This window comes from Phocoena sinus, chromosome 16, assembly GCF_008692025.1.
Source record: "Phocoena sinus isolate mPhoSin1 chromosome 16, mPhoSin1.pri, whole genome shotgun sequence".
Taxonomy (NCBI): domain Eukaryota; kingdom Metazoa; phylum Chordata; class Mammalia; order Artiodactyla; family Phocoenidae; genus Phocoena; species Phocoena sinus.
The window spans coordinates 44,170,653-44,177,143 of NC_045778.1; positions in this window are offsets into that span (position 1 = coordinate 44,170,653).

Below are 6,491 nucleotides of genomic sequence, written 5' to 3' on the forward strand. Positions count from 1 at the left end.
TTCTCAGAGTTGTTAACTTCGTCAGTACATATTCAGTATACTGGCTCATGATGCTAATGAGCATTTTCTCACTAATAAATATTCAGTGGGCAAAAGAATAAAATAGGTTGAATGTGACCACTGTAGAAGTTACGCTATAATTAAATGGAACATATAATGTAGCTGCATGGAATTTTATACAGCAAATTTTGCAAAACAAGGAATCATTAAGGAGAGACAAATTATCAGAGTCATATAATCAAAAAATTATATAATTTAGAGATAATTTATTTCACATTAACAATATGTATTTTTTAGTATAAGTGTGGTTCATGTAATATTTTTACTTTATCTCAATGAACATATGGATAGACATCCTATACTTTTTTTTTTGCTAAATTTGACAACCCTCTTTGTAAGATTGGGTTTTTTTTTCAAGTTAAATAAAGTAACTGAACCACTCTAACTTTTAAGAAAAACTACCCTTTGAAAAAAATGTCTTCCTCTAATGTAGCAATGTCAAGAAGAATGAATCAAGAAAGGGCTTATATCTCTGCTGGATGGGGTAAGAGTGAAGTATTACTCCTTGAGTCTTCTTCAGGGAATAGATTGATTTTGAGAGGATGCTTTGAGACAGAGTTCAATCTTGACAATTTTCCCTATGAGAACAAGTCAAACAATGACATAGGTATCCTATGAAAAACTTCCCTTCCTGAGAAATTTCCTACCCGAACAAGAGGTAAATGAACAGGGATATGAGAGACTGATGATACACTATATTCTCCCTGTCCCCATAATATACAATAAATTAGCTTTCTTTCTATTATTAGTAATTTGTATTCTAATTATGCCATGTAGGTGGGGAAACAAAAACTGTAATAGTATGTTTGTAATATACTTAAGATATGTGGATCATCTAAGAAATGATCCATCTGCATTTGGATCCTAGGTATAGTGCTGAGGAAGAGATAGAGAGAGAGACAGAGGGAAAGAGGGAGGGAGGGAGAGGGAGAGGGAGAGAAAGGAAGGAAGGAGGGGAAAGGAGAAGGGAGGGAAGCGTGGAGAACTACTTAACCTGTGGGTAAGAATACAATGTATGAGGAGACTCTCAGATTCACCCTACACAAATTATTAGGCCATCCAAGTACTTCTGAACTAGGAACAGCTATATCCAACATCTCCCTAGAACTGTCACACATCCCAATACAATTGAGACATCTTCCAATAATGTTACTACCAGGAATATGAGATAAAGAACCCATCTAAAGGCTGTGCCAAATCTGCCTTGGATCGAGTTATAGTTACTCCTTACAATGGGGGATAAAATGAGAACAGAATTTCTTTCTTAAATTAAATTCAAAGGGTAAAATAGCTCTGCATTACATTTTTCATGACTGTCAGAGCTATTCAAGCTACAACACTATCATCATCATTCAAGTTCACCCTTCAGCTTCACTAGTATCTGGTCACTGGCTCAGCTACAGTGGTACTGCTTTCTTGCTTACACATATATGAAAATACTTGGAAAGCTCCGGATTTTGCCCAGTGTGAACGCTTCACAGTCAGTTCCTAATTACACTCAACTACCAGTGTCTTGGCTTCAGGCATGGCTTATTTCTCTCCACTAATATTTTAAAGATCGATTCTGTGGGAGCTGATGGACCAACAATTCTCAAATCCCTGCCACAAACTTCATCAGCCTCATAGTGAATCACTTTTATCTTTAAACACCAATTGTTATGCCTATGTCTTTTCCTCATTAGATAATAGGTATCTTTATTATCTCTGGTAAAATCTAGGCTCTTCTGGGTTTTGCCCTCACTAGGAACTCATCTGCTACTTGATCCTGAACTTCTGGCACTTTTTTACGCACCTTTAACATCTACCTTTACTCCTTAGTCTACCTATGTACCCATAATCAATATAGCCATTTTCTTGCCTCCCCTTTCTACATTTTGCTTTCTACATCTGCTTAATTTTGAACTTTTTACAGATGTTCCTCCATCTTCAGGACCTCCTGTTATCCAAGATGAGGAACTTCTCTCCTTTTCACGTGGTCCAACAGAACTTTCATTGTCCTGCTCCTCATCTAATGAACAAGTCAAGACAGCCTCTGCCCAGTCCCTCTTCAAAAAAGTGAGGATGTCAGGATTAGATAATATACTCTTAATTACTGGATTGTGGGCAAACTTTAAGTATCCAACACCATGTTATGACTAAGCCAGCATCCACTGTTAACCACAGTTGATTACATATAACGATGGTTTCTCGTATTCTTTTTTTGATAAATAGCACTATTTATTAACTAGATTGTATCTTCTCAAGTACTTGATATACATAAATTAAAGAATAGGCAGGCAAAGTAGCTACTAATGCAAGGACTTGCTCTAGTGACACTAATTAAATAAAATATGTTCTAATCAATGAAACTTCTTTAGACATATCTTTATGGCTAATGACCATAAACATAAAATGGTGACCATTTTATGTTTATAAGAGAAAATAAGACGTTTAATATTTCTAACCTTTATAATTTAATACATTTTATATTTTCAGCCCTCTAAATAACATGACACCCAACATCAGGTGAAAGTCCAGTAAACTGGCGTTTATTCCTCAAATACCTTTTGTATGTTGTATGCTATCAAACGAATGTTTTAAGTAGTTGGTCAGTCTTAGCTTGCTGACATGTTCTGTATGAACCACACCTTCTTGGCCTACATAATTTAAAAAATTATTTGCAAGCACTTAAAATTTGGGAAAATTCCAATGTAAATTTTTTTCATAATTTAAATAATTTGACTATCTGGCAATACTGAGCCTCTTTCCTGCATGCCATGATCCACATTGCCACAGTCTCTACTACTCCCTGCTTTTCTATCTACACCAAAGCATAGTGTTGATTGTGATGTTATATTTATTTTTATAGTAGAGTCAAATAGAAAATAATTAAATGCTTCTTCTGCCCAACTCTCAGGTAGCAGAAAATAAAACAGAGATATGTTTAGGAAAAACAGCAGAGCACATATTCTTCTTACAGAAGTCCCAACTCATTAGTACCCAAAACAAGAGGCTTCAGGTGAAAGAAATGCACGTGGCTTGCTGCATTCATGCTGCCTATCTAGCCACTGTGAGTATTACTAGACTTTTCTTTAGACCAAGGATCTGGAAGGTTGGAACACAACCATGTGCATTAACTTACTTGTCTTTGACTGCTTTCACATGCAATATAGGAGTTGAATAGCTGTACAAGAGAACTATCTGACCCCCAAGACATTTATAATCTGACTTTCACAGAAAGTTTGTTGACTCTCACTTCAGACAATATTCAATGAAAGTTAGCAGCCCCAAATCTGATGAATCTTAAAACCAAAAATAGTGACTAGCAATAGTATAATAAAGCATATAATCAACTACTAAATTTCCTGAGAAACATTTATAAATATGGTAAAAGTTAAGAAAAGAGGTCAATATTAACTAAACAGTTGAGAAGGAATTCATAAAGAATGTATCTAAATGTATTTTAAAGATATTTAAAATAACAACTATTGTAAATGTTTCCAATTTGCCTAGGTTAGAAAGCTCCTTTATAAAGCTCTTGCCTAGAAACAAAGAAGAAAACAATATTGTTAATTATAGCTCTAAGGAACATTTATGAAGACAGATGACCTTGGTAAAAGGAAAGATACAGAAGCTAGAAGTCGTGTGCCTTGATTTAAGATAATTCATGTGTTTTCATTTTTATATTTCCCAATGGAATGTAAATTAATATATTTTGACTTTTAAAATTTGATGATTGAAAATAAGATATTGTCTCAATGTCAAAATAAGATATTGGCAAAGATGTGAATATATTATCTGTGCACATATTATTGTCAAAATTAAATCATTTTATGACATTTTAAATCAAATTCTTCACTTTTTCTAATAATTTTTAAATATTGTTATGACCAAAAAAGTTTTACCAAAGAGAAATTATGATTATGTGAATAGCACTTATGAGCATTTCCCATTTATAATATGCCAATGCACTATTATATCTATCAGACATTATATGGAATCAACAAAGTGCTATAAAAACAGATTCTTCATTTTCTCTATGTGGAATAGAAGGAAGATTATTTTTAAAGAAAATGAGATCACTTTGAGAGGGAACTGTGTTAATTATGATTTGGTTTATAAATTTTATAGTGTTGAATTTCAAAAATATACATTAGATTTTGTTCCCTAGAAGACCACCAATTCTACAAGATTCTAAAGCGTTATGACTCTTTTAAATGAAATGAAACAGCAGTAATTGTGTTTGAGTCAACTCCATGGCAAATGGTGCATAAATTAATAAAAGATGACATTTGTACATCATTTATCTCCTTGCATGATATGAAAGAAATTCAATCACATAATTACATTATCTATGAACTGTTGAGCGGGCAGAATAAGTGAAACTTCTAACTTGAGATCGCAAGGGAGACAAAGAATAATTACATGCCAGGCTGGCAAGGTGCCAATGCTACACTGGACCTTTGCATAAAAGAAATGGTTGAAGGAAAAATATTTCTCTAGAAATTATCATCGCCTATGAACGTAAAGAAGCTCAGGTCTTCTTTGTTTCCAACTTTTCAGATTTGTAACTCTTTTCCCTCAGAAATACAGGAACAGGAGGAGTTGCAATTAGCAACAGAAAACTTCAGTGCTGAAAATTAAATATGTAAATTAAAGAAGTCTATACTTTGTGCTTTTCTGTATGTTCGGTGATTTGGTTTGTCAGGGTCAAGATTTATTTCTTATATAAAACATATACATATGATTTCACAACCATGTGGGGAAGTGAATTAAAGTCCAGTTGTAGATTACCATTTCTAACAAAGTCCTTTCTTTTTTCAGAGTGAGTCTAAACCAGATAAAGATGAAAAGAAAGGGGAAATATATTTGAGATTTTAGACCTAAATTGTATTAGTTGTTGTTTGTACTTATTTCAGGTCTTTTCTTAAGCCACTGGGGTATTTTTGGTGCAGTACCTCAGTTAGACCCCAACCAGCCCAAACTTGAGGTAAGGCAGGTGACACTTGTGAAAGGAGAGCCATTAGGAGTAATCTGTAACTATCCTGGGGCTCTTCTGTCTGCCCTGCAGTACCGGTGCACCACTCAAGTAAAAGCCCCTGTCTGACTGCACCAGAAGTGACAGGGAAATCAGTTTACATTCCTACAAGTTTACAAGATTTCAGCTCCTTCCTTTTTTTAAAAAATAAATTTATTTATTGTTTGGTTTGGTTGGGTTGTGTTTGGTTGCTGTGCACGGGCTTTCTCTAGTTGCAGTGAGCAGGGGCTACCCTTTGTTGCGGTGGCTTCTCTTGTTGCAGAGCACAAGCTCTAGGCACGCGGGCTGCAGTAGTTGCGGCACGCAGGCTCAGTAGTTGTGGCTCGCAGCCTCCAGAGCACAGGCTCAGTAGTTGTGGCACAGGGCTTAGTTGCTCCACGGCATGTGGGATCTTCCCAGACCAGGGCTCAAACAAACCCTGAATTGGCAGGCGGATTCTTAACCACTGTGCTACCAGGGAAGTCCCCTCCTTTTCTCTTAATAGTTCTTCAGATTATCATGGGTAGTGTTTTTATCTTGATAGTTAGCAGTTGCCAGTCACTGAGTTTCAACAGACCTTTTATGTTATTTAATAGGATCCCACATTCTAAGTCCAGCTACCACCAAAAATTTTCATTTGCTAAAGTGACATTAGCAAGCCAGCTAATATTTGAAAAAGCAAAAAGAAGAAAAAGACTTTGTAGATCCACTGATGTTTTAACATTAGAAGAGGATTTGAAGAAGACATCTGGGCAGGATTACTGATGTATGGTAAAAATCAGATCATTTTATCTAAAAATTAAGTCAACTGGCCGGTTAGCTCAGTTGGGTAGAACATGGTGCTAATAAAAATTGAAACTGATTACTTTTTGGATTTTTGTCTTTTACTTCATCCTGCCTCTTGCTTACAACAGGCACACAATTATGTAATAACAAAGAATCAGCAATTTTTCATTTAGTTTGCATTCCAGCTAAAGTCTTGTTTTTTTTTCATTTTTTAAATTGAGATATAATTGACAAATATAGAACATGTATTTTTTCATGAACAGTCTGATTCACTCTTTTGTGTGCACTGTACATACCTATTTACTTCTTCCCTCATATTTGGTATTTTCTAGGCAGTAGAGAATGTTCCTAAACCAATGGCATTGCTGCTGAGTGATCTATTCATCTTGCTTTCCCCACAGGCCTGCATTAGATAAATTCAGTAAATAGCTCACACAGTCCTTGTATGCAATAATACACTTCCTTGCTTACTAATTCTATTTCCTTAAAATCAATTTCTTCAAATTCTGCAAACAAAATAAAAATTTTTAAATCTTCATATCTTTGGCATGATAATCTTGCTCTATTCACTTCCACAATATTCCCAGAGTGGTAGATGTCATTCAGTAGTAAATGCCCCTGCTGTCATAAGTGCTCTGCTTTCAAGGCT